Source organism: Mustelus asterias, unplaced genomic scaffold, assembly GCF_964213995.1.
Source record: "Mustelus asterias unplaced genomic scaffold, sMusAst1.hap1.1 HAP1_SCAFFOLD_772, whole genome shotgun sequence".
NCBI classification, from domain to species: Eukaryota; Metazoa; Chordata; class Chondrichthyes; order Carcharhiniformes; family Triakidae; genus Mustelus; species Mustelus asterias.
Window position 1 is genome coordinate 161,689 of NW_027590719.1, and position 6,606 is coordinate 168,294.

Genomic DNA, 6,606 nt, shown 5'->3' on the forward strand with positions numbered 1-6,606 from the left:
GTCCGAGGGAAAGTTCTTGTTGGAGTCTGGGGACATTTCCCTTTAATTCATCATTTGATATGTGTGAAGTTGTAGTTCCCACCACCATGTGTTCACTGCACCCATCAGACATATGAATTCCTGCACAGCTTGGGAAATTATCACCATGCTCTGTGAATTATCCGCCATCATTTTGATTTCGCTTTTTATATTTATGTACATTTTATTCCTCTCTTTCTGTCACCATTTTCTGCACCCTGTGACGGTGCCCACCATACTTGTCTTATTTTGGAGCCGCGCCCTGCACAAAGGGTCGGCATCTTCCCCCAGCCAAATGGTGGGCTTGAGAATGGAACTCCAGTTCACTCACTGGTCGCTAAAAAATGGCACCATTTCAAGTGTCAAGGATGTTGTGAGCCTGGATATTCCCTGGGCGAATGATTTGTATTTCTTGATATTGAGAAATGTAAGTAAGGCGTTGTTCATTTCCAGCCATTTCCCTCTCGCGCTCAGCACAAAGCCCAAGTACTCAGGCTCAGAACCTCCCGGCAATTCCTTCACCTCCGATCCCAAATGGCTGTATTTGTGCCGTTTTTCGTCCCACACAACTCAAGTGCCTTGCAGTCGTCTTCGTACCGTACTGTGACACCCACCACTGCAACTCTCTGATCTCCCGTGAGTATTTTGTCAGGTTTCCATAAGGAGCCGTCCTTGGCTCATTGTAAGATGTTCAGCAGTACTTACTCACATATAGATGTAGTTGTTGGAATTCCTTGCTGTGGTGTTTAATTATTGCGTTCTTTACAAACGAGCAGCAACCAGAAATGTGGCCGATGGTTTTGTTTGCTGCCTCGCATCACTGATATGATTTGACAGCGTTTGATATCGCCCCCTTGTTAGGGACGAACTTGCGGGATGGAGCTTACTTCGACAAAGTAAGTTGCGAATGAGGCGAGATGATTTCATTTGGAATGCTGTATTTATTTATGTGTCTGAGGTTTGTTTGAGTGTTTTAGTTTGAAGGATGCTTCCAATTTCCTTATTGGTGTACCGGCATCCTGGAAATCTCGGCTCGAGTTCCCTCAGGAGTTGTGGAACTTGTTCCGGGGTCCACTTACTGACACAGCTCCCCGGCTTAGAATGGACTGATATTCTCCTGTTTTGCCGCAGCGCCAACACCCGGTTCTGCTGTTTAGAACCTGGGGCACTTTGGCCATGTGGATGTTGGCGAAGCCGATCATGGGGAGGAGGGTGTTACAGGAGCTGCAGAACAACCCATCAATGGGGTAATGGGTGATCACCTCTCTGACTGATGCTCTGTCAGAAGTCGGCTCGACAGTGACCTCTCCCATGAAGGTGGTCGTCTCGGATGTTTTTCCATTTGTGTCACCTGCCGTTTCATTGGCCGGAGTTTCCGTTCCCTTGTTGGAAACACGATATTTCTTCTTATAGAAGGTTTGTGTAATATCCCAACAATTCAGGAAAGTCAGGGGGCAGAGTTGAATATGGTTGCCATCACAAAGGAGAAAGTGCTCGAGAAACTAAAAGGTCTGAAAATTGATAAATCTCCGGGCCCAGATGGGCTACATCCTAGAGTTCTAAAGGAGATAGCTGAAGAAATAGTGGAGGCGTTAGTTATGATCTTTCAAAAGTCACTGGAGTCAGGGAAAGTCCCAGAGGATTGGAAAATCGCTGTTGTAACCCCACTGTTCAAGAAGCGAACAAGAAAAAAGATGGAAAATTATAGGCCAATTAGCCTAACCTCAGTTGTGGGCAAAATTCTAGAATCCATCGTTAAGGATGAGATTTCTAAATTCTTGGAAGTGCAGGGTCGGATTAGGACAAGTCAGCATGGATTTAGTAAGGGGAGGTCGTGCATGACAAACCTGTTAGAGTTCTTTGAAGAGATAACAAATAGATTAGACCAAGGAGAGCCAATGGATGTTATCTATCTTGACTTCCAAAAGGCCTTTGACAAGGTGCCTCACGGGAGACTGCTGAGTAAAATAAGGGCCCATGGTATTCGAGGCAAGGTACTAACATGGATTGACGATTGGCTGTCAGACAGAAGGCAGAGAGTTGGGATAAAAGGTTCTTTCTCAGAATGGCAACCGGTGACAAGTGGTGTCCCGCAGGGTTCAGTGTTGGGGCCACAGCTGTTCTCTTTATATATTAACGATCTAGACGACGGGACTGGGGGCATTCTGGCCAAGTTTGCCGATGATACAAAGATAGGTGGAGGGGCAGGTAGTATTGAGGAGGTGGGGAGGCTGCAGAAAGATTTAGACAGTTTAGGAGAGTGGTCCAAGAAGTGGCTGATGAAATTCAACGTGGGCAAGTGCGAGGTCGTGCACTTTGGAAAAAAGAATAGAGGCATGGACTATTTTCTAAACGGTGACAAAATTCATAATGCTAAAGTGCAAAGGGACTTGGGAGTCCTAGTCCAGGATTCTCTAAAGGTAAACTTGCAGGTTGAGTCCGTAATTAAGAAAGCAAATGTAATGTTGTCATTTATCTCAAGAGGCTTGGAATACAAAAGCAGGGATGTACTTCTGAGGCTTTATAAAGCACTGGTTAGGCCCCATTTGGAATACTGTGAGCAATTTTGGGCCCCACACCTCAGGAAGGACATACTGGCACTGGAGCGGGTCCAGTGGAGATTCACACGGATGATCCCAGGAATGGTAGGCCTGACATACGATGAACGTCTGAGGATCGTGGGATTATATTCATTGGAGTTTAGGAGGTTGAGGGGAGATCTGATAGAGACTTACAAGATAATGAACGGCTTAGATAGGATGGACGTAGGGAAGTTGTTTCCATTAGCAGGGGAGACTAGGACGCGGGGGCACAGCCTTAGAATAAAAGGGAGTCACTTTAGAACAGAGATGAGGAGAAATTTCTTCAGCCAGAGAGTGGTAGGTCTGTGGAATTCATTGCCACAGAGGGCTGTGGAGGCCGAGACGTTGAGCGTCTTCAAGACAGAAATTGATAAATTCTTGATTTCTCGAGGAATTAAGGGCTATGGGGAGAGAGCAGGTAAATGGAGTTGAAATCAACCATGATTGAATGGTGGAGTGGACTCGATGGGCCGAATGGCCTTACTTCCGCTCCTATGTCTTATGGTCTTATGGTCTTATGGTTACAAAGGTCACATTTTCTGGTGGATGGCCGTCCACTCGGACTCTTCGATAACAGTGTCGTCCGCTACTGGGTTGGCTGCCTCTCCTGCTCTGGGATCCGAACTCAGTGCCAACAGGGCAGGTAGCAATGGCGGGGGTCTCAAGATCTCCTCTTGGGTTGGAGTTGTGGAAGATCTTGTTGCTCGCTCCAGAGAGCTGTGTTGTGGGAAAAATCCACTAGTAGTCAGACTTTGAGATTCAGAAAATACGATTTATTTAACAGAGCTCCGGGAGTTAAGGCACAAGTTCGTAGAATACCTTTTCTCCTGAGAATGTCGGGAGCGGTCCATTTTTATACGCTTTACACAATGGGTAAACCGGTGATTCGAACATTATCTCATCGTTTAAGCAAGTACAAACAGATATAGACATTTAACATAGTATTGTTCTAATGAATGGGTACATTTCCTCATGTCTGTATCTATCAATGGTTGGTTTCGGCTCATTCAGGTGTTAATTGGTTTCCTCGCATTCATATTTTCCCGCTCTTCCTAAGGCTAATCTATTCCCTTTGTTTCGGGTTTTCCTTATCTTAAAAGCTGCCTTGACTCTTGGCTTGGCTTCCTGAGGTGTTTGTTTGCTCTGAATCACTGTCTGTGATGAAGAAATGGCTTGTCTGTTATGTTTTGATTTAAAGTGATTTCTGATAATAAGAACATAAGAACATAAGAAATAGGAGCAGGAGTAGGCCATCTGGCCCCTCGAGCCTGCCCTGCCATTCAACAAGATCATGGCTGATCTGAAGCGAATCAGTTCCACTTACCCGCCTGCTCCCCATAACCCCTAAATCCCTTATCGATCAGAAAACTATCTACCCGTGATTTAAACATGTGATTTAAACATATTCAACGAGGAAGCCTCCACCACTTCAATGGGCAGAGAATTCCAGAGATTCACTACCCTCTGAGAGAAGAAGTTCCCCCTCAACTCTGTTCTGAACCGGCCCCCCCTAATTTTGAGGCTGTGCCCTCTAGTTCTGGTTTCCCTTCTAAGTGGAAAGAATCTCTCCACCTCTACCCTATCCAGCCCCTTCATTATCTTATATGTCTCTATAAGATCACCCCTCATCCTTCTAAACTCCAACGAGTACAGACCCAATCTGATTAATCTCTCCTCATAAGTTACACCCCTCATCTCCGGTATCAACCTGGTGAACCTTCTCTGCACTCCCTCCAAGGCCAATATATCCTTCACAAATAAGGGGACCAAAACTGCACACAGTACTCCAGTTGCTGCCTCACCAGTGCCTTGTACAGTTGCAGCAAAACCTCCCTGCTTTTATAACTCAGTCTGCAGATGCAGCAGGTGATCAAGAAGGCGAATGGAGTGTTGGCCTTTATCGCAAGGGCGATAGAATATAAAAGCAGGGAGGTCTTGCTGCAACTGTGGTCAGTGCAGACTTGATGGGCCGAATGGCCTCCTTCTGCACTGTAGGGATTCTATGAAATCATGGATTTAATTTATTATTGTCACATGTATTGGGACATAGTGAAAAGTATTGTTTCTATTATTTATTAGTGTCACAAGTAGGTTTACATTAACACTGCAATGAAGTTACTATGAAAATCCCTGAGTTGCCACACTCCAGCGCCTGTTCGGATACACTGAGGGAGAATTTAGCATGACCAATGCACCCTAACCAGCACGTCCTTCGGACTGTGGTTGGAAACTGGAGCACCCGGAGGAAACCCACGCAGACACGGGGAGAACGTGCAGACTCCACAAGACAGTGACCCAAACCGGGAATCGAAAGCGGGACCCTGGTGCTGTGAGGCGGTAGTGCTAACCACTGTACCACTATGCCGCTTGCGCGCTATATAGATAAAGCATACCGTTCATAGAGTACATAGCGGAGAAGGAAAGAAGGTGCAGAATGTCGTGTTACAGTCATAGCTACAGTGTAGAGTAAGATCAACTTAATATAAGGTCGGTCCATTCAAAAGTCTGACAGCAGCAGGGAAGAAGCTGTTCTTGAGTCAGTTGGTACGTGACCTTGGACTTTTGTATCTTTTTCCCGACGGAAGAAACTGGAAGAGAGAGTGTCCGGGGTAAATGGAGTCCTTGATTATGTGGTTGCTTTGCCGAGGCAGTGGGAAGTATAGACAGAGTCAATGGATGGGAGGCTGGTTTGCGTGATGGACTGGACTACATTCACCACCCAAATGGGCATTTTACATCCTTCCGGACTGAACATTGAGTTCAACAACTTCAGAGCCTGAACTCCCTCTTCCACCTTCACCCCATTTCCATTTACTTTGTTTCATTTCTTCTTCTTGTTTCATTCATCCACCTTTATCACTTTTTATTCTTACTTTTCTTTTGGCACTTCTGAAATCTCGCTCACCCCTTGTCTCAAACCCCCCCCCCCCCTTCCCCCCTCTCCCACCACGACCAGGGCCAACTGCCACATTCCTCAGGTAGTCCCATAACAATCTGTACCTCTGTTCTGCCATTCACACATCATTTAATGACCGCTATTAGCACCTTTCTCAGCCTTTATCATCACCATTTACATTCTTTTTGTCCAATTACAGCCCCCACTCCCCCACCCTCATGGTATAAACCTTGTCCGATTTTCCTTCTCATCAGCTCTGACAAAGGCTCACCCAGACACAAAACGTTGGCTCTATTCTCTCTCCACAGATGCTGTCAGACCTGCTGGGATTTTCCAGCATTTTCTGACTTTGTTTCACGATCCTTTGTGGTTACTTGCGGTCTTGGGCAGAGCAGGAGCCACACCAAGTTCTGATACATCCAGAAAGAATGCTTTCTATGGGTGCATCTGTTAAAATTAGTGAGAGTCGTAACTGCATGCCAAATTTCCTTAGCTTCCTGAGAAAGTAGAGGCTTTGGTGGGCTTTCTTAACTATAGTGTCAGCATGGGGGGACCAGGGCAGGTTGTTGGTGATCTGGACACCTAGAAACTTGAAACTTTCAACCATTTCCACTTGTGTTATTGGTTGTACCATTGGTTTCACTCTCCTCATGCTGCCGCGACTCTGCGCAGCTGTACTGCTGGGGTTAGATTTCCTCACCCATCATAGGAGCGTCACCCTGCAGTATGATGGCCCTTATCCCCCGCTCTCAGTCTGCAAGGCGCCGTCACGGCAGCGCCCCCCGAGCACCACCTGCAGTCTCTCGACCCTCAAGATCACCCCCCCCCCCTTTATTCGATAACATCACCCGGATTGTAGGCCTATAGCCACCAAAAGTAGGCGCTATCGTGCGGAAGACCGGGCCTTCATTTGGTCCGAAGTACAACGTTTGCTCCGGGAAGGGATTATCCAGGCCAGCACCAGCCCCGGGAGGGCGCAGGTGGTCGTAGTTAAATCGGGGGAGAAACACTGCATGGTGATTGACTACAGCCAGACCATAAACAGGTATACGCAACTAGATGCGTACCCTCTTCCCCGCATCGCGGACATAGTCAACCGCATCGCGCACT